We start from the raw sequence: 20,365 nt of genomic DNA, 5'->3' as shown, positions 1-20,365 counted from the left end.
ACAATTGCTAGTACCTTATCATTCAACCTAGTAAAAGAATAAGCAAGAAATCACCTTGTGGGACTCTTCAGTGGGTATCCTCACCGCAGTATCAAAGTCAACCATTATATCCAAAGATTGAGAAAGAAATGAGGGTACAGCCTGTAAAGCAGAAAAGCAAATAAAAGTGGGTCTACTGTACTAGGCACTCACCTGGGTGAAGTTCTTCCTTTTTAAAAAGGTATTCATTTTTAGAGATCAGGGCAGGGTAAATGCTAGAACCAAGTTGGAGAAAAAACCACTGACATCAGGAGGAGGAGTTAGGCTGGCAGAATAGTATTTTCACTATCCAAACCACCAACTACCCCCTGTAGTAACCCAGTGGCGAGCGTAGCGAGCCAGCAAAGGTACATTTCAGATACCTTGTTCGGGCCTTGTTCCTCCCCCTGGTGATGTCAGAGGTCATTTATCGAACTTAGTTATAGCCATAACCATCAGTGAAGCACTCTCCTCCTAATGCTCATGCTTTAAAAAGCCCAAATTATTACCTTTAGACATGGAGATAAGCCACAGTGATCCTCTGTCCACACATTTTAGAACAATAGTTGGTTGCCTCGAGGAAGAGTAAAGCAGGGGCAATCCTGAATATTGGAAAAATACCATTGATGATTTATTATTCAAAAAATAATAGATTACATTGCCTTTCTTTCACTACCACAATTGTTAGTACCTTAGGTCATTCTGCCTAGTGAAAATATAACTCTCATTGATACTGGTGCATGAATCCATCAGGTTTTATGAGATAATCCTTCCTGATTTATGAGAGACAGATTTATTTATCTTTAAGACGAGTCATGTAGCTTTCCAAGCCCACATTATATATTGTCAAGTATTTAAGCCTGACTGATATTCTTGAATGTTAATGTGCAAAGTCAAGGCAGCAAAATAAAAAAAAATATTAAAGAACAAACTTAAAATAATTAACTGTAAGAAGAACAAGATATGAACAGCAATAAGATGACACAAATAGGCATATTTAAAAAAAACCTTGAACAAAATGTTCAAAGAACTAAAATGTATAATTAAACTTTTTTTTTTTTTTCATAAAATGATTAAATGGTAGGAATTAAATTTATACAAATGTTCCAGCCATAGAAATCTGAGTAGATTGTACTGTTTGAAAAAAAGTTAATGATTATCAATACACAGTATATTTATTGTGATGATACACAAGAATGAATTGAAATTATACTCACAAGACAAATTATTATTAATGACTTGACGTCTTACGTAGCTCCAGGATGCATTGTGATCCTCTACTGCCAATGAAAGATCTTGATCCCCAAAAACGTCTGGATCATTGTCCACTGTCACGTTTTTAGTGACACAGATATTATGTCAAATGCAGCATGCATTTACTATGTCGCAAACTTTTGTGGGGGAATATTATTATATAAAACGCCAACTGATTGTTCTAAACATTAAAATCGGCTCCTAAGTACACCAAAGGTATGTTCAATGACTCCACTTGTCACAATGTGTGCAGACTAAAACCTCAGCAGGAGACAATGGATTTGACAATAGTTTCATTAACCAATGACTGCATCCATAACCAGCATCACCTGTAATATAAACATCATTTTTTTTAGTTAATGTAAATCAGTCAAATCTAAATCCTCCAAATATCTCAGTCTTTGAATTATGGCTCTGCCTCTTTCTGATGGAGGTGGTAAGTGCTAACTATGGAGGAGCAGTAAAGAAGTCTGCTCCGAATATAAAAAAAAAAAAAAATACCAAGCAACTATCCAGGTTCATGTCTGTCCTCCATGAATGAATACAAAAAAGACCGTTGTAGAAAGAATGAGCTATGTGATGATCCAGGAATGCCAACCAATTTGTTACACATTTTCATTTGAGAATCACATACCATCTGGACTTTTATGGAATGGAAATGTTTTCGATTCCAGAAACATTCACTACTCTGTGGTGGTGTCAATGCTACATGAGTACAGTTGATTGCATCCATAACATTAGGCATGCCAGCAATCTGTAAAAAAAAAAACCAACATGTTTTATCTACATCCATTCCATTCACTTTCAGATGGCCACTTGATTAAAATTGGAGTTTGCTTATGGAAAGCCTTTAAAACCTGTGAAAAAACCCTAAAAAAAAGTTGCCTGGAAAATTTACAGAAGGCGCATTCATGGCAAAAAGGGGTGTGGCCGCACAGAGGATCCCGAAATCATCACTCGAGGGGGCATCCCCATCATCTCCAGAGGTATTGGGCTTCCCCGAAAGACAGTCTTCCTGCACTATATGCTCCTCATCTGTGACAGGATCTGGGTGCTGCAGAAGACTGTCACAGTGCAGCACCCGGCTCCTGTCACTGTGAAGGAGCCAGCATTTTTGCGCCCCCAACTCCCCCTCCCCCCCGAGGGTGACATCTGGGTGTGGGCCACACACCCTTTATGGTGCCACTGGGGCCACAAACAATCTTGATAAACCAGGGACCGCTTTATTTGTGGTAGCCCTGTGTTCCAGGTCAGGTGTTAATATTTCATATAATTCTGAAATTGCATGAGAGAAGAGTCCATACAATTTGATTACCTCTGCCTCAGGGAGGTCTGCCAGCAAATGCCTTCCACTATAAAAGTGTGGACGTGAGATTGGTACTGGCTATAAATCAGCAGATGTAGTGATCCTGCACCAACATTCTGACCCTCCTAATCAGTGACTTGATTCACACTACTCTCAACTTCCTCCATAAAATCATCAACCAGGCACATCCATAAAACACCTTCAAATGCCTCAATCTCTGGTTTCAGAAGATAAAAATGTAAATCTATGAAATATAGATGAGTGGTGTTTGAACAAGACCTGCTCCTGCTTATTTCCAGTGAGGCACTGAACACTTCTATAAAGCAGAACTAATAACTGTTGGAATGTTCTATTTGTTTGTTTTGTTTTTTTAATAGAGGGAGGTATGGACTGTCCCACATGGCAACCCGGCACAACATAAACAAACCCCTGTGAACACATAAAAGATAGACAAATGGTGACAAGCTCCACATAGTTCCAGGCTAATAACAAAACAAAAAAACATAATGTCAATTACGACACCAATGATGGACAAAAAGCGGGTGTCAAACCAGATACATGTGCCGCAGGTGCCATCACATCCCCTAATTGCAGTGTATACACATACTCTATATTGCGATCAAGTTCCAAAAAACAACCCAAAGGCAACATTTCATTTAAACCGTGCGGGGAGACCATATCCAAACGGTGAATCCATCGCGATTCTTTCTGTAGCAATACCCTGTTGCGATCTCCCCCCCGCAATCTCTTGGGTGCTTGGTCAATGATTTTTAGCGCAGGGTACTTAACCCATGATTGAAAGCTTTAAAGTGCCGCGCAACTGGCTGACTGTGTGTCCCAGTGTTTTCTATTGCCTGTCTAATCGCAGACCTATGTAGGGCCATCCGTTCTTTAAACTGCCTTGAGGTCTTCCCCACATAGAGGAGACCACAAGGACAGCAAATTATTTAAACAACAAACGTGCTGGAGCAAAGCTGGGCATCACTGCAGCATCACGGAGACACGGCAGATCCCTATATGTAGTCACAATGGGCCACAATCTTTTGGCACATTTGGCAATCTCCCTACTGGAGGAATGAAATCTCTGGACAAAGGAGACAACCTCTCTGACCCCCTTCTTTCCCGGGCTTTTCTTTCAAGTATTGGCCCTGGGAATTTTGAGCACTTTCTCCTTAGCTTCAATCAAGGCATCATACTTGTACCCCCTCAACATGAATTGGCACACCATAATATCAATTTCTTTCTCAGTTTCTATGGGATCATCCGAAATCCGATGAACCCTCAGAAACTGGGAATAAGGCAGCCCTTTCTTGGTCGCAATAGGGTGCTGACTGGCAAAGTGCAACATAGTGTTTCTGTCAGTGCTTTTCTTATACAATCCTGTATGAATCTGTCCATCATGCAGGGAAATACAGACATCTAAATAATTAACACTGACATCACTAATCTCATACGTGTATTTGATAGTGGTATCTTGAGAATTAACCTGAACCATTAAATCAATGAAGTCCTGCTTAGAACCAGTCCAGATTAGCAGCAAATCGTCTATATACCGCACGAAGAACAGAATCTTCTCTGCAACAACTGGATCAACAAAAAAGGCTTCTCGTTTAAGGTCGAACATATAGCAGTTGGCAAATGTGGGGGCCACACATGACCCCATCGCGCATCCCTGCCGCTGTACGTACCACCCCTTGTCGAATAGAAAATAATTAGGTTTCAAAGTGAGTTCCAGTAATACTAGGAAGAATGATACGTCAGGACCATTATATAGAGGACTCGTAGACAGCAGTCTCCTCGTTGCTCCCAACCCCTCCTGATGGTGTATATTCGTGTACAAGCTTACTATGTCCATCGTGCATAGAAAGCTCCCCACTGGTACCTCTGTAATCGCCTGCAGTTTCAAGATCAATGCAGTCGTATGCTTCAGGTAGGTGGAATGAGCTTGAATCACGGGCTGGAGGTAGTTATCCAAATATTTGGAGGCTTTGTAATAGATGGAGTCTCTGGCGGCGATGATAGGCCGACCAGGCGGCTCCGCCGGATGCTTGTGCACTTTGGGCAGTGTATATAATACTGGCGCCACAGGATGTGTCCCCCAGCTGCCGATAAATTTCTCTTCTGTATTGTTCCAGATCTTGTACCACAATTCCGCCCCCCTCGTCGGCAGGGCGGATGATGATGGACAGGTCCTTGCTGAGAACCCTCAGCGCTTCCATCTCAATTTTGGATAGATTGGGTCTAAAATGTCCATCCTGTCTATTGATCTCCTGGACCTGTTGATCAAGAGTTCTGTTAAAGCACTTAAGTGACACATTCATGCTGAGTGGATCAAACTTCGATTTGCTGCGGATAACTGAACCGGTCTCAATCGGAGTGGGTGTCGGCATCTTGGAAAAATGTTCCTTAAGTCGGAGCTTACGATCGAATTTATAATGATCCAGTTTCCACTGGAATTCATCAAAGCCACTAGATGGCACAAACGTCAGTCCTTTATTAAGAACCCGTAGTTCAGCATCCGACAAAGTCCGACTGGACAGGTTGAAGACTATTTGTTTTTCTTCTTGGCAGCGGCTTTTGAGCGTCCTTTGCCACTGTTGCCCTCGTCGGGTAACCGGTCTCCTTTTGTGTCGCGCTGAGCGCGCGTACTCACTCCTAAGGGGGGTTTGTTCGCTGCACCTCTCTTCTGTGTCTCTGACTCGCTTAGGGAGGAATTACCCCCACTTGAGGACTCGGTATCACCAGGAAAAAGTCTGAATCTGTACTGTCGAGATCTGTACTGTCTTGTCCTTCAGGGTGTTGTGCCCAGGAATAGACCTTGCATTCAGCATAATCTTTTTGAACCAGCTGTAATTTATCCCTCTTAAACTTGACAAGCTCCCGTCGATATTTCTCGACCTGTGTGGATAATTTCTCAATCCAGTTCTCTTTATCATCTGATTTGAGGGTTTCAAGGTGTACTGCCTCATAGGCTGCTTTTTTACTACGGATCTCAGACAATTCTCTGGTCGACTCCTCAATGACAAGTAGGATGAGGTCTAGGCTGCACTTATTGAGAATGGCAGCCCATTTCCTACAGAACTCAGCATTGTATTTCCCAATAGTAGGAGTGTTGTGTATCCGGAACCCCCTGGGGATTTGTCCACTCCGGTGATAGTCCGACAGGGTCACCCCATGCAGGAAGAAATCAACCTTTTTCTTAGACAGCCTCAGTACGTTCTGTATGTGATGTGTGTTATATGATCCTGATGACGGTTTTCTTATAAATCGAAACGTTGATCTATGGAGTAGTCTTCTTGTCTCCTCTGTTGCTGTGAAGTCAGTAGTCCTGTGAGTGCCGCCTATTGCTGTACAGAGACTGTCTAGACCTGCATAGGGTTCTGTTTGGAAGGCACCCGGGCAAATTTTGTGGCTCAGCTGAGTGCCGGTGCGCACTGAAGGTGATTATACGTTGGGGTCTTTGCGGTGGGACAGCAGCCAGCCACTCTGCACTACGTTACACAAGGCACCGCTCCCTGCTTCTATATATTTTCTACTGTCTGGATTCTCCCTGGCTATTAGGAGGTCAGAGTGCATGGTCACTCATCCTGGCCGTTTTGTTTTTAATTCACTAAGGATGCAAGCTACACTGGCTACAGGAATGTTGTTTTACCCACGGGAGAAACGTGGAGTTATTCTGATGCCGATGCCGACACTATCAGGGTTAAAGATAAGATGGAATTAACAGGAGGATTGGAAGCACCTGAACAGCTATTCACGCAATTACTGAGGCTGTCTAAGAAAGAGGTTGATTTCTTCCTGCATGGGGTGACCCTGTCGGACTATCACCGGAGTGGACAAAACCCCAGGGGGTTCCGGATACGCAACACTCCTACTATTGGGAAATACAATGCTGAGTTCTGTAGGAAATGGGCTGCCATTCTCAATAAGTGCAGCCTAGACCTCATCCTACTTGTCATTGAGGAGTCGACCAGAGAATCGTCTGAGATCCATAGTAAAAAAGCAGCTTTTGTGGCAGTACACCTTGAAACCCTCAAATCAGATGATAAAGAGAACTGGATTGAGAAATTATCCACACAGGTCGAGAAATATCGACGGGAGCTTGTCAAGTTTAAGAGGGATAAATTACAGCTGGTACAAAAAGATTATGTTGAATGCAAGGTCTATTCCTGGGCACAACACCCTGAAGGACAAAGACAGTACAGATCTCGTCAGTACAGATTCAGTAATTTTCCTGGTGATACCGAGTCCTCAAGTGGGGGTAATTCCTCCCTAAGCGAGTCAGAGACACAGAAGCGAGGTGCAGCGAACAAACCCCCTTTAGGAGTGAGAACGCGCGCTCAGCGCGACACAAAAGGAGACCGGTTACCCGACAAGGGCAACAGTGGCAAAGGACGCTCAAAAGCCGCTGCCAAGAAGAAAAACAAATAGTCTTCAACATGTCCAGTCAGACTTTGTCGGATGCTGAACTACGGGTTCTTAATAAAAGACTGACGTTTGTGCCATCTAGTGGCTTTGATGAATTCCAGTGGAAACTGGATCATTATAAATTCGATTGTATGCTCCGACTTAAGGAACATTTTTCCAAGATGCCGACACCCACTCCGATTGAGACCGGTTCAGTTATCCGCAGTAAATCGAAGTTTGATCCACTCAGCATGAATGTGTCACTTTAGTGCTTTAACAGAACTCTTGATCAACAGGTCCAGGAGATCAATAGATGGGATGAACATTGTAGACCCAATCTATCCAAAAGTGAGATGGAAGCGCTGAGGGTTCTCAGCAAGGACCAGTCCATCATCATCCGCCCTGCCGACAAGGGGGGCGGAATTGTGGTACAAGATCTGGAACAATACAGAAGAGAAATTTATCGGCAGCTGGGGGACACAGCTGTCTATTCTAAACTGAGTGCAGATCCGACTATGATGTACAATCAAGAATTGGGTAATATTTTGGAAGTAGCAGTCAGGGATGGAGTTATCACTAAAGGTACACAGTTGGCACTGTTTGAGGAACATCCTGTGGTGCCAGTATTATATACGCTGCCCAAAGTGCACAAGCATCCGACGGAGCCGCCTGGTCGGCCTATCATCGCCGCCAGAGACTCCATCTATTACAAAGTCTCCAAATATTTGGATAACTACCTCCAGCCCATGATTCAAGCTCAGTCCACCTACCTGAAGCATACGACTGCATTGATCTTGAAACTGCAGGCGATTACAGAGGTACCAGTGGGGAGCTTTCTATGCACGATGGACATAGTAAGCTTGTACACGAATATACCCCATCAGGAGGGGTTTGGAGCAACGAGGAGACTGCTGTCTACGAGTCCTCTCTATAATGGTCCTGACGTATCATTCTTCCTAGTAAAACTGGAACTCACTTTGAAACGTAATTATTTTCTATTCGACAAGGGGTGGTACGTACAGCGGCAGGGATGCGCAATGGGGTCATGTGCGGCCCCCGCGTTTGCCAACTGCTATATGTTCGACCTTGAACGAGAAGTTTTTTTTGTTGATCCAGTTGTTGCATAGAAGAATCTGTTCTTCGTGCGGTATATAGACGATTTGCTGCTGATCTGGACTGGTTCTAAGCAGGACTTCATTGATTTAATGGTTCAGGTTAATTCTCAAGATACCACTATCAAATACACGTATGAGATTAGTGATGTCAGTGTTAATTATTTAGATGTCTGTATTTCCCTGCATGAGGGTCAGATTCATACAGGATTGTATAAGAAAAGCACTGACAGAAACACTATGTTGCACTTTGCCAGTCAGCACCCTATTGCGACCAAGAAAGGGCTGCCTTATTCCCAGTTTCTGAGGGTTCATCGGATTTCGGATGATCCCATAGAAACTGAGAAAGAAATTGATATTATGGTGCGCCAATTCATGTTGAGGGGGTACAAGTATGATGCCTTGATTGAAGCTAAGGAGAAAGTGCTCAAAATTCCCAGGGTCAATACTTTAAAGAAAAGCCCGGGAAAGAAGGGGGTCAGAGAGGTTGTCTCCTTTGTCCAGAGGTTTCATTCCTCCAGTAGGGAGATTGCCAAATGTGCCAAAAGATTGTGGCCCATTGTGACTACGGATAGGGATCTGCCGTATCTCCGTGATGCTGCAGTGATGCCCAGCTTTGCTAGGGATCGTAATCTTAAAGATTGGTTGGTCAAGAATAATAATTCTTCCTTTCAGGATTCGATTCCGACCAATTTTCTTACCAAAAAACCTGGTTGCTATAGGTGCACGGGGTGCACCACGTGCAAATTCATGGAGACGGGGAGTTATTTTCCGCACCCACATACGGGGGCTAGGTGTGCCATCCGACAGGTCTTGACGTGCTGCAGCACGTTTGTTGTTTACATAATTCGCTGTCCTTGTGGTCTCCTCTATGTGGGGAAGACCTCAAGGCAGTTTAAAGAACGGATGGCCCTACATAGGTCTGCGATTTGACAGGCAATAGAAAACACTGGGACACACAGTCAGCCAGTTGCGTGGCACTTTAAAGCTTTCAATCATGGGTTAAGTACCCTGCGCTATAAAATCATTGACCAAGCACCCAAGAGATTGCGGGGGGGGGGGGGGGAGATCGCAACAGGGTATTGCTACAGAAAGAATCACGGTGGATTCACCGTTTGGATACGGTCTCCCCGCGTGGTTTAAATGAAATGTTGCCTTTGGGTTGTTTTTTGGAACTTGATCGCAATATAGAGTATGTGTATACACTGCAATTAGGGGATGTGATGGCACCTGCGGCACATGTATCTGGTTTGACACACGCTTTTTGTCCATCATTGGTGTCGTAATTGACATTATGTGTTTTTGTTTTGTTATTAGCCTGGAACTATGTGGAGCTTGTCACCATTTGTCTATCTTTTATGTGTTCACAGGGGTTTGTTTATGTTGTGCCGGGTTGCCATGATGCCGGGCTGTCATCTGGGCGTGCCGGGGAGCGCGCGTCGCACGTGTGGTGATGTCATTTATCCGGGAGATGGCGCGGCGGTGACGGCTTCCTGACGGGGGGAAACTAGGTTATGTAAGTACGTTCTGTATGTGATGTGTGTTATATGATCCTGATGATGGTTTTCTTATAAATCGAAACGTTGATCTATGGAGTAGTCTTCTTGTCTCCTCTGTTGCTGTGAAGTCAGTAGTCCTGTGAGTGCCACCTATTGCCGTATAGAGACTGTCTAGACCTGCATAGGGTTCTGTTTGGAAGGCACCCGGGCAAATTTTGTGGCTCAGCTGAGTGCCGGTGCGCACTGAAGGTATATATATATATATATATATAAATAGTATTTGTATTCAGCACTCATGAAATAAACATCACAGTCAGCTTGCCCGGTGCCCTCTAAATCAACTTTGCAGGTTGAAGATATAAGCACAATGAAGTGGCACTCCTGGAGTGCCGCTTCATTGTGCTTATATATATATATATATTCTCCTTTATTCAATATGCAATTGGTGAGTCGCATAGTTACTCAGAGGCAGAGGAGGAAGATATCCTGTACACTGGGGTTCTACAAGATCAAATTGAATCCACCTCTACAGCAGATACTTACCATTAATTGTTGCACCTTAAGAGGAAGGAAATTGATTATTTATATCACTGCATCTCGTTATCAGAATATTATCGAGCGAAAAAAATCCCTAGAGGTCTACGAGTCCGCAATTCACCAACTATAGGACGAAATGATCCTAGTTTTTGCAAGAAATGGGTAGGAATACTCAATAAATGCTCTATGGACCTCATGCTGCTCATTATTGAGCAGTCAACAAAAGAGATGAATAATTTAAAGGAGAAAATTGTTGTATTGGAAACTGCACAGAAAGCCATTTTGGAAGCTGACATCACAGTAAACTGGTAGGAGAAATTGAACGGACAGATTCAAATCTACAAGAGAGACTTGATTAAGTTCAAGTCCCAAAAGAGAATTAAAGTAGATCAGGATTATGAAAATCATACTGTATATAGATGGTCTGATACATCAAATAGACGTGAATTTAAACGGCCTTTCTTCCGACGACGCCCGCAGAGGCAACGGGATCTGGAGTCCTCTAATGAGTTCACCTCCACTGGGAGTGAATCAGAAAATAAGACCATTTCTACTAGTAACACACACCCTTTAGGTGTGGATACCAGGACAAAGGGCCCAGGAGGAGGCGCCAACGTGCGTTCACGAGGAGAGGACAGCAATGCCAAAGGCAGAGGAAGAGTGGGCAGACCACCCAAAAACAAGACACAGTAGTTGTCAATCTGTCCGATTATGAGTTATCCTCTACGGAAATTTCAGTTCTATCAAAAGGACTATCATTCGTACCTATGGGCCATTGGGACTCTCTCCAGTGGCAGGTTGAGAAATCTAAACTACATAGGTCCTTGAAGCTTAAGGAACAGTTTGCCAAAAATCCTCCGTCCTCTGCACCTGGAACATCTGAGATCCCGGTGAAGGTGCAAAATTTTTTGCCAAAGTCTACATTTGATCCATTGTCATCTAACGCATCAGTACGCACGTTTATGCGTTTGTTGGACAAACAAACAGATTAATTTTTGGAAAATATTCCTACAGTTCATAATAACTTGACAAGGTTGGAAACACAAGCACTACAACACCTAGCAGCACAGTCACAAATTATATTTAGACCTGCTGACAAGGGGGGAGCACTGGTGATCCAAAATCTTGAGCAATACAAATTGGAAATTGAACGCCAACTCGCAGATCAAGTAACTTATAAGAAGCTGACTCAAGATCCCACAGCTAGTTATAAGAAAGAACTTATCACTATTCTTGATGATGCGGTACGAGAGGGTGTTATCTCCAGTAAGATCCGTGAGGCATCAGTTCCAACTCACCCTGTTATGCCTGTACTCTACACTATACCGAAGATTCATAAATCTATGGTTAATCCCCCTGGACGCCCTATAATTTCAGCCAGACAATCTTTGTTTCAACCCACAGCACTTTTTCTGGACTCTCTCCTTCAACCGTGTATTCAGACACATGATCGATTTCTTTTGGACACAACTTCATTACTTCAGAAATTACAACAATTACCAAAATTAGATGATGATGTACTACTGTGTAGCATTGATGTGCAAAGTTTATACACGATTATTCCACATCAAATGGGGTTAGCCTCGGTAGAACGGTATTTACAAGGACATGCTGAGTTTAAGGGTCCGAATGTTCAGTTTTGTATACAGCTTCTTAATATGATTTTGACAAAAAAATTCTTTTTACATGATGGTGCCATTTACCTTCAATGCACGGGGTGTGCTATGGGGTCCTCAGTGGCCCCGGCATACTCTAATATTTTTATGTTTGAAGTTGAACAACATTTTTTTTTTGACAATCCTGATATAGCCGATAGAATTATATTCTATTGTCGCTATATCGATGATTTGCTCCTTTTTTGGAAAGGATCTCGACAGGAATTGATGAATATACTTGACCAACATAATAGGCAGACCCATCCGGTGAAATTGACATACACCATAGAGGATACTAGTATTAACTATCTTGATGTCAATATCACCTTGGAGGCAGGTTATATTCAAACATCCATATTTTCAAAACCGACGGATCGGAATAACCTTTTACATTATGCCAGTTTTCATCCAATACCTCTAAAACACGGGCTGCCATACTCACAGTTTGTACGTGTCAGACGTATTACGTCTGACCCTATTTTGGCTGAGACCCAAATGAACCAGATGATGTCAAAATTTATTGAGAGAGGGTATCATATTGATTCTCTAGAACAAGCAAAAAATAGGGCCCTTAATCTGGATAGAGCAGAATTATTAAAAAAACAGTCAGTAACAACCCAAGCAGGTCCTATTATCCCCTGGGTGGGTCAATATAATGGGAATCAACCAAATATCAACAAATCTTTGGCATATCGTCCAAAGTGATCCAGAATTGAAACTTGCAGATACCAAATTAATGTCGTGCTACAAACGAGGCAAGAACCTCAGGGACATCTTGGTTCGTACTGATATAACGTCTCGTTCCCCTAGATCTGAAGTTAGACTGGGTTTAAAGAAGGGCTGCTTTAGGTGCACTTGTACCACATGCCAGTTCTTGATTGCTGGAGAGACTTTCCAGCATCCACACTCTGGCCGTACATTTTATATTAAATACCGATTTACGTGTTCATCAAAATTTGTGGTGTACCAACTGATATGCCCCTGTGGGCTGTCATACATTGGTAAGACCGAACGTATGTTCAAAGAACGTATGGCAGCCCACAGGTCAGCAATTAAGACCGCGATCACGAAGGGGGATAGTGAACAACCGGTGGCCAGACATTTTAGTCAGGCTCGCCACCCCCTGGTGTCATTACGTTATAGAATGATCGATCAGGTTCAACCTCTGCCCAGAGGGGGGGATCGTGGCAGACGATTGCTGCAATTGGAATCTCAATGGATTCATAGATTGGATACAGTGCATCCGAGAGGCCTGAATGATCACATTGGCCTCGGGTGCTTTTTTTAGTGTCATTACCCCTTTAGTGTTCCAGCTGTTCCATTATTATTTAACACTGATATACAATCGTGGCATTATTGCCATTTTTGGAACAGTTTCTGCTAGCACTGTCAGGGTAAAATTAAATAGGTATTTATCCTGTATATGCCAATTGACATGTGTATTTATGGCATGCAGTTTAAAGTTTCATTGTATACTATATGGGTGCTAGCCTGTGGTATACTAATTTATATAATAGATTATATGATGTAATTCTTGCTTAGCACTTCATTATGTCCCAACAGTTTGTATTCCATTACCATGGTGATGGGGAGCACAATGATGACGGAGCCTAGGTGCACGTCATCGTCAGAGCGCCGGCCGGAGCCGGCGGGTGATCCGCCTCCCGGAAGACGCCAGTCACTGGGGGATCTATGGCTGCTATAAAGGTATGTTTTTGTTCACTTGTCTATATACTGACCTGACGAAAGTGCTACAATAAAAGCACTGAAACGTTGTCGTTCCTTATGCTGGTATAAGACTGATTTATTTAAGACGCTTGGAGTGCCGTACCATCCATTTACTGCTGATATATATATATATATATATATATATATATATATATATATTTATTAGAGATCTGCACCGGAAATTTTTCGGGTTTTATGTTTTAGTTCTGGATTCGGTTCCACGGCCATGTTTTGGATTCGGACGCGTTTTGGCAAAACCTCTCTGAAATTTTTTTGTCGGATTCGGGTGTGTTTTGGATTCGGGTGTTTTTTTTTCAAAAAACCCTCAAAAACAGCTTAAATCATAGAATTTGGGGGTAATTTTGATCCTATAGTATTATTATCCTCAATAACCACAATTTCCACTCATTTCCAGTCTATTCTGAACACCTCACAATACTATTTTTAGTCCTAAAATTTGCACCGAGGTCGCTGGATGACTAAGCAAAGCAACCCAAGACGGCGACACAAACACCTGGCCCATCTAGGAGTGGCACTGCAGTGTCAGACAGGATGGCACTTAAAAAAATTGGCCCCAAACAGCACAAGATGCAAAGAAATGAGAAAATGAGGTGCACTGTGGTCGCTGGATGGCTAAACTAGGCGACACAAACACCTCAATATCACTGGAATTATTTGTTCTAATCAATGGTATTATTGGTCCAAATCACTGGAAGAAAATGACAAAATCACTGGAATTATTTGTTCTAATCAATGGTATTATTGGTCCAAATCACTGGAAGAAAATGACAAAATCACTGGAATTAGTCGTTCTAATCAATGGTATTATTGGTCCAAATCACTGGAAGAAAATGACAAAATCACTGGAATTAGTCGTTCTAATCAATGGTATTATTGGTCCAAATCACTGAAAGAAAATGAAAAAATCACTGGAATTAGTCGTTCTAATCAATGGTATTATTGGTCCAAATCACTGGAAGAAAATGACAAAATCACTGGAATTAGTCGTTCTAATCAATAGTATTATTGGTCCAAATCACTGGAAGAAAATGACAAAATCACTGGAATTATTCGTAAACATTTGTAGAAAGTTGCTGCTTTCTGATTACAGAAATGCTCAGATATTCCTGCAAATCCACAATCCCTTCCCAGAGGAAAAAGAAATTGAGAAACTGTTGTTTGAGAATGTTTGTTCTCTTTCCCTTACAAAGGAACAAACCACTTAACAAGAAGACTGACGTTTTTGGGATTATGGAGACATAATGTTTTTGAATATAAATCCTAAAGCAGGTGGTGTATTAGAGCAAAAGAGTGCAAGAGACCAGCCATGCAGTTTCTGAAATATTATGACAAAATGTTACTGTATTTCATAAGCACTCATTCCTAACTCTGCTAAGTACTGTTTGGTATATGTATCTGGCTTCCATGAGATAGTTGTCCATTATTTCAGCTTCCATTGACCTTTTTGAAAGCGGTAGAAGTTATCGATTCTTTTCTTTTACCCCCTATTTTTAATTTTCTCCTGCATAGCCCAGTAAAATGTTGCAATGTTAAGTATTGACTTGTGCCTTCTGGGGGTCCAATTCTTCACCAAACCCAGCCAAATCTCATCCTAACCCTCTGTTCCATGTTCTCTATGTACCTCATCTGTGTCACCCATGTCTGTCTACCCCTCCCCTTTAGATTGTAAGCTCTCATGAGCAGGGCCCTCTTCCCTCATGTGCTGATCCTTTGTCTTACTTTAATAATCTTCAACTGTACCACATCCAGCAGTCTTCTGCCACCTGATACTTATTCCAGTGTCATCTGCTGATGTAACTATGTTTATTTACCCTGTACTTGTCCTATACTGTCATCAACTGTAAATTGCTGTTTTCCTGTTTGATTATTTATGTACTCTGTAATTGGGTGCTGCGGAACCCTTGTGGCGCCATATAAATAAAGGATAATAATAATAATAATAATAATATAGGGTGTATAATCACCAGGTGTATCTCACACATCGCTCAGTACAGTATACAGGGTGTGTAATCCCCAGGTGTATCTCACACATCGCTCAGTACAGATTACAGGATGTATAATCACCAGGTGTATAACACACATCGCACAGTACAGTATATAGGGTGTATAATCCCCAGGTGTATCTCACACATCGCTCAGTACAGATTACAGGATGCATAATCAGTAATCACCAGGTGTATAACACACGTCGCACAGTTCAGTATACATACTGGTCACAACAATGCAGCAGATATTGAGCACTGATCAGGATACTAGAAGTGACACAGAGCTGCAAGATACAGCAATAGCCTACTGTACTGTACTATATATGTATACTGATGGTCACCAAAATGCTGCACTGTCCTACTATATACTGCTCACAATAATGCAGCACAGATATGGAATGGATACTTGCAGTGACACAGAGCTGCAAGATACAGCAATGGCCTACTGTACAACTATATACTGTTGGTCACCAAAATGCTGCACTGTAATACTATATATACTGCTCACAAAAATGCAGCACATATATGGAATGGATACTTGCAGTGACACAGAGCTGCAAGATACAGCAATGGCCTACTGTACTGTACTACTATTATACTGGTGGTCCCCAGTCCCCACAATAAAGCACACTGAGCACAGATATTTGCAGCACACTGAGCACAGATATGGAGCATATTCAGGCAGAGAATGTAGACATTTTCAGCACACTGAGCACAGATATTTGCAGCACACTGAGCACTGATATTTGCAGCACACTGAGCACAGATTACGGAGCTTTTCAGGGAGAGAACGCAGCCACGTCCTCTCTGTTCAATCTCCAATGCACGAGTGAAAATGGCGGTGACGCGCGGCTCTTTATATAGAATATGAATCTCGCGAAAATCCGACAGCGGGATGATGACGTTTGGGCGCGTTCGGGTTAACTGAGCAAGGCGGGAAGATCCCAGGCTGCCTCGGAACTGTGTAAAATAGGTGAAGTTCGGGGAAGTTCGGATCTCGGATAACCAAACCCGCTCATCTCTAATATATATATATATATATATATATATATACACACTGCTCAAAAAAATAAAGGGAACACTTAAACAACACAATGTAACTCTAAGTCAATCATACTTCTGTGAAATCAAACTGTGCACTTAGGAAGCAACACTGATTGACAATCAATTTCACATGCTGTTGTGCAAATGGAATAGACAACATGTGGAAATTATAGGCAATTAGCAAGGGTTCCGGTATGAATGGTCGACCATGTTATGGTCGACAGTCATTAGGTCGACCACTATTGGTCGACATTGACATGGTCGACATGGACACATGGTCGACACGTGAAAATGGTCGACACATGAAAGGTCGACATATGAAAAGGTCGACATGAGTTTTTTAACTTTTTTGGTGTCATTTTTTGCGTAAAGTGACTGGGAACCCCAATTAGTGCACCGCATCCCCTCGCATTGCTCGCTTCACTCGCCATGCTTCGGGCATGGTGCCTTCGCTCCGCTACCGCTTCGCTCGGCACACTTTACCGTTCCAATCGTAGTCCATGTGGATCGTAAAGTATGGAAAAGTTCCCCAAAAGAAAAAAAAAGTTAAAAAACTCATGTCAACCTTTTCATGTGTCGACCTTTCATGTGTCGACAATTTTCAGGTGTCGACCATGTGTCCATGTCGACCATGTCAATGTCGACCAATAGTGGTCGACCTAATGACTGTCGACCATAACATGGTCGACCATGTGAACGGATACCATTAGCAAGACACCCCCAAAAAAGGAGTTGTTCTGCAGGTGGTGACCACAGACCACTTCTCAGCTCCTATGCTTTCTGGCTGATGTTTTGGTCACTTTTGAAAGCTGGCGGTGCTTTCACTCTAGTGGTAGCATGAGACAGAGTCTACAACCCACACAAGTGGCTCAGGTAGTGCAGCTCATCCAGGATGGCACATCAATGCGAGCTGTGGCAAGAAGGTTTGCTGTGTCTGTCAGTGTAGTGTCCAGAGCATGGAGGCACTACCAAGAGACAGGCCAGTACATCAGGAGACGTGGAGGAGGCCGTAGGAGGGCAACAACCCAGCAGCAGGAACGCTACCTCCGCCTTTGTGCAAGGAGGAACAGGAGGAGCACTGCCAGAGCCCTGCAAAATGACCTCCAGCAAGCCACAAATGTGCATGTGTCTACTCAAACGATCAGAAACAGACTCCATGAGGGTGGTATGAGGGCCCGACGTCCACAGGTGCTTACAGCCCAACACGGTGCAGGACGTTTGGCATTTGCCAGAGAGCACCAAGATTGGCAAATTCACCACTGGCACCCTGTGCTCTTCACAGATGAAAGCAGGTTCTCACTGAGCACATGTGACAGACGTGACAGAGTCTGGAGATGCCAAGGAGAACATTCTGCTGCCTGCAACATCCTCCAGAATGAGCGGTTTGGCAGTGGGTCAGTAATGGTTTGGGGTGGCATTTCTTTGGGGGGCCGCACAGCCCTCCATGTGCTCACCAGAGGTAGCCTGACTGCCATTAGGTACCGAGATGAGATCCTCAGACCCCTTGTGAGACCATATGCTGGTGCGGTTGGCCCTGGGTTCCTCCTAATGCAAGACAATGCTAGACCTCATGTGGCTGAAGTGTGTTAGCAGTTCCTGCAAGACGAAGGCATTGATGCTATGGACTGGCCCGCCCGTTCCCCAGACCTGAATCCAATTGAGCACATCTGGGACATCATGTCTCGCTCCATCCACTAACGCCACGTTGCACCACAGACTGTCCAGGAGTTGGCAGATGCTTTAGTCCAGGACTGGGAGGAGATCCCTCAGGAGACCATCCGCCACCTCATCAGGAGCATGCCCAGGCATTGTAGGGAGGTCATACAGGCACGTGGAGGCCACACACACTACTGAGCCTCATTTTGACTTGTTTTATGGACATTACATCAAAGTTGGATCAGCCTGTAGTGTGTTTTCCACTTTAATTTTGAGTGTGACTCCAAATCCAGACCTCCATGGGTTAATAAATTTAATTTCCATTGATAATTTTTGTGTGATTTTGTTGTCAGCACATTCAACTATGTAAAGAACAAAGTATTTAATAAGAATATTTCATTCATTCAGATCCAGGATGTGTTATTTTAGTGTTCCCTTTATTTTTTGAGCAGTGTATATATATGAACAGAAAATTCAGCACTCACCATAGCAAGCTCACTTATCCTCACAACATCAATAAATAAATGATGGGGGGGTTTAGTTAGTGAATTGGCCAATGCACGGAAGCCTGCAAACCGATCACCAAGGTACCCCACCTTCATGCAGGTCCTACACTATCACAGAGCCTTAAAAATTAAAACCTGGCAACTGTATCACACATAATATAACTGCAAATATGCCTACTTGGTTTAATGTGCACCTGCCACATACCTTATGACTTTTAAAGGTACACTAGTAACCTGACACTGGCTGATAAATTACTAAGGAACAGCTGACACAGGTTTAGGACAATAGAGTTTACATAGGGGTGCATGGAAAAGCTTGTGGCCACAGTTAAAAAGAGTCTCACAGGGCAGCGCTGCGATGTGCACCCTTTTGCCCAGCTTTCTCTGCCACTGGCACAGAAAGCTATGTGGGGACTGGGTTCCAGTGATCAACTGTGTGTGTCCATGGGTTAATAAATTTAATTTCCATTGATAATTTTTGTGTGATTTTGTTGTCAGCACATTCAACTATGTAAAGAACAAAGTATTTAATAAGAATATTTCATTCATTCAGATCCAGGATGTGTTATTTTAGTGTCCCCTTTATTTTTTGAGCAGTGTATATATATGAACAGAAAATTCAGCACTCACCATAGCAAGCTCACTTATCCTCACAACATCAATAAATAAATGATGGGGGGGTTTAGTTAGTGAATTGGCCAATGCACGGAAGCCTGCAAACCGATCACCAAGGTACCCCACCTTCATGCAGGTCCTACACTATCACAGAGCCTTAAAAATTAAAACCTGGCAACTGTATCACACATAATATAACTGCAAATATGCCTACTTGGTTTAATGTGCACCTGCCACATACCTTATGACTTTTAAAGGTACACTAGTAACCTGACACTGGCTGATAAATTACTAAGGAACAGCTGACACAGGTTTAGGACAATAGAGTTTACATAGGGGTGCATGGAAAAGCTTGTGGCCACAGTTAAAAAGAGTCTCACAGGGCAGCGCTGCGATGTGCACCCTTTTGCCCAGCTTTCTCTGCCACTGGCACAGAAAGCTATGTGGGGACTGGGTTCCAGTGATCAACTGTGTGTGTCCGATGGACACACAAGCTGATCACCTGTAAAAAACAAACAAAATTAAAGTGAAAAAAAATCACACACACACAAGCTGATCACCTGTAAAAAACAAACAAAATTAAAGTGAAAAAAAATCACACACACACACACAAGCTGATCACCTGTAAAAAACAAACAAAAAAAGTGAAAAAAAAATCATACCTGTCCAGGAAGCTGGTATCCGCTGCTGCGGTGAGCACTGCCAGGCACCGGGTTCCCCATATGCTGCGCTGTGACCCTGGTGCAGTAAAGTGATGCTGCACCGGGGGTCACAGTGCAGAGGAAGGACCTGGCACCCGGTAGCACTCGCAGGAGCAGCGGTCACTGGCTCCTGGACTGGTAAGTATGATCCCAGGGGGTGGGGTGCTTTATCCGGCATGGGGGTAATTGCAATGGGGGACCCAATGATAATGCGAAGAGGCATCGCAGGGACAGAGCTTGACCGCAAGTTCTGTCCCTGCATGCGATATTTGATACATCCATGTGATGAACTCAATTATCGCAGTGCAAGTTTGGTCGAGT

General features: G+C 43.1%; 1 long non-coding RNA gene across 1 annotated transcript in view; it reads right to left on the bottom strand.

Annotated features, from left to right (window-relative positions):
* Positions 1-532: 532 nt before the first annotated feature.
* The window catches only part of LOC135057604 (uncharacterized), a 245,024-nt gene continuing 225,191 nt past the window's right edge, over positions 533-20,365 (bottom strand). Inside the window, exon 3 of the long non-coding RNA XR_010244236.1 lies at positions 533-620. This is a non-coding gene — a long non-coding RNA (uncharacterized LOC135057604). The remainder of the gene's footprint in view (positions 621-20,365) is intronic.

Source organism: Pseudophryne corroboree, chromosome 3 (assembly GCF_028390025.1).
Source record: "Pseudophryne corroboree isolate aPseCor3 chromosome 3, aPseCor3.hap2, whole genome shotgun sequence".
NCBI classification, from domain to species: Eukaryota; Metazoa; Chordata; class Amphibia; order Anura; family Myobatrachidae; genus Pseudophryne; species Pseudophryne corroboree.
This window is presented reverse-complemented; position numbering and strand designations above follow the sequence as displayed.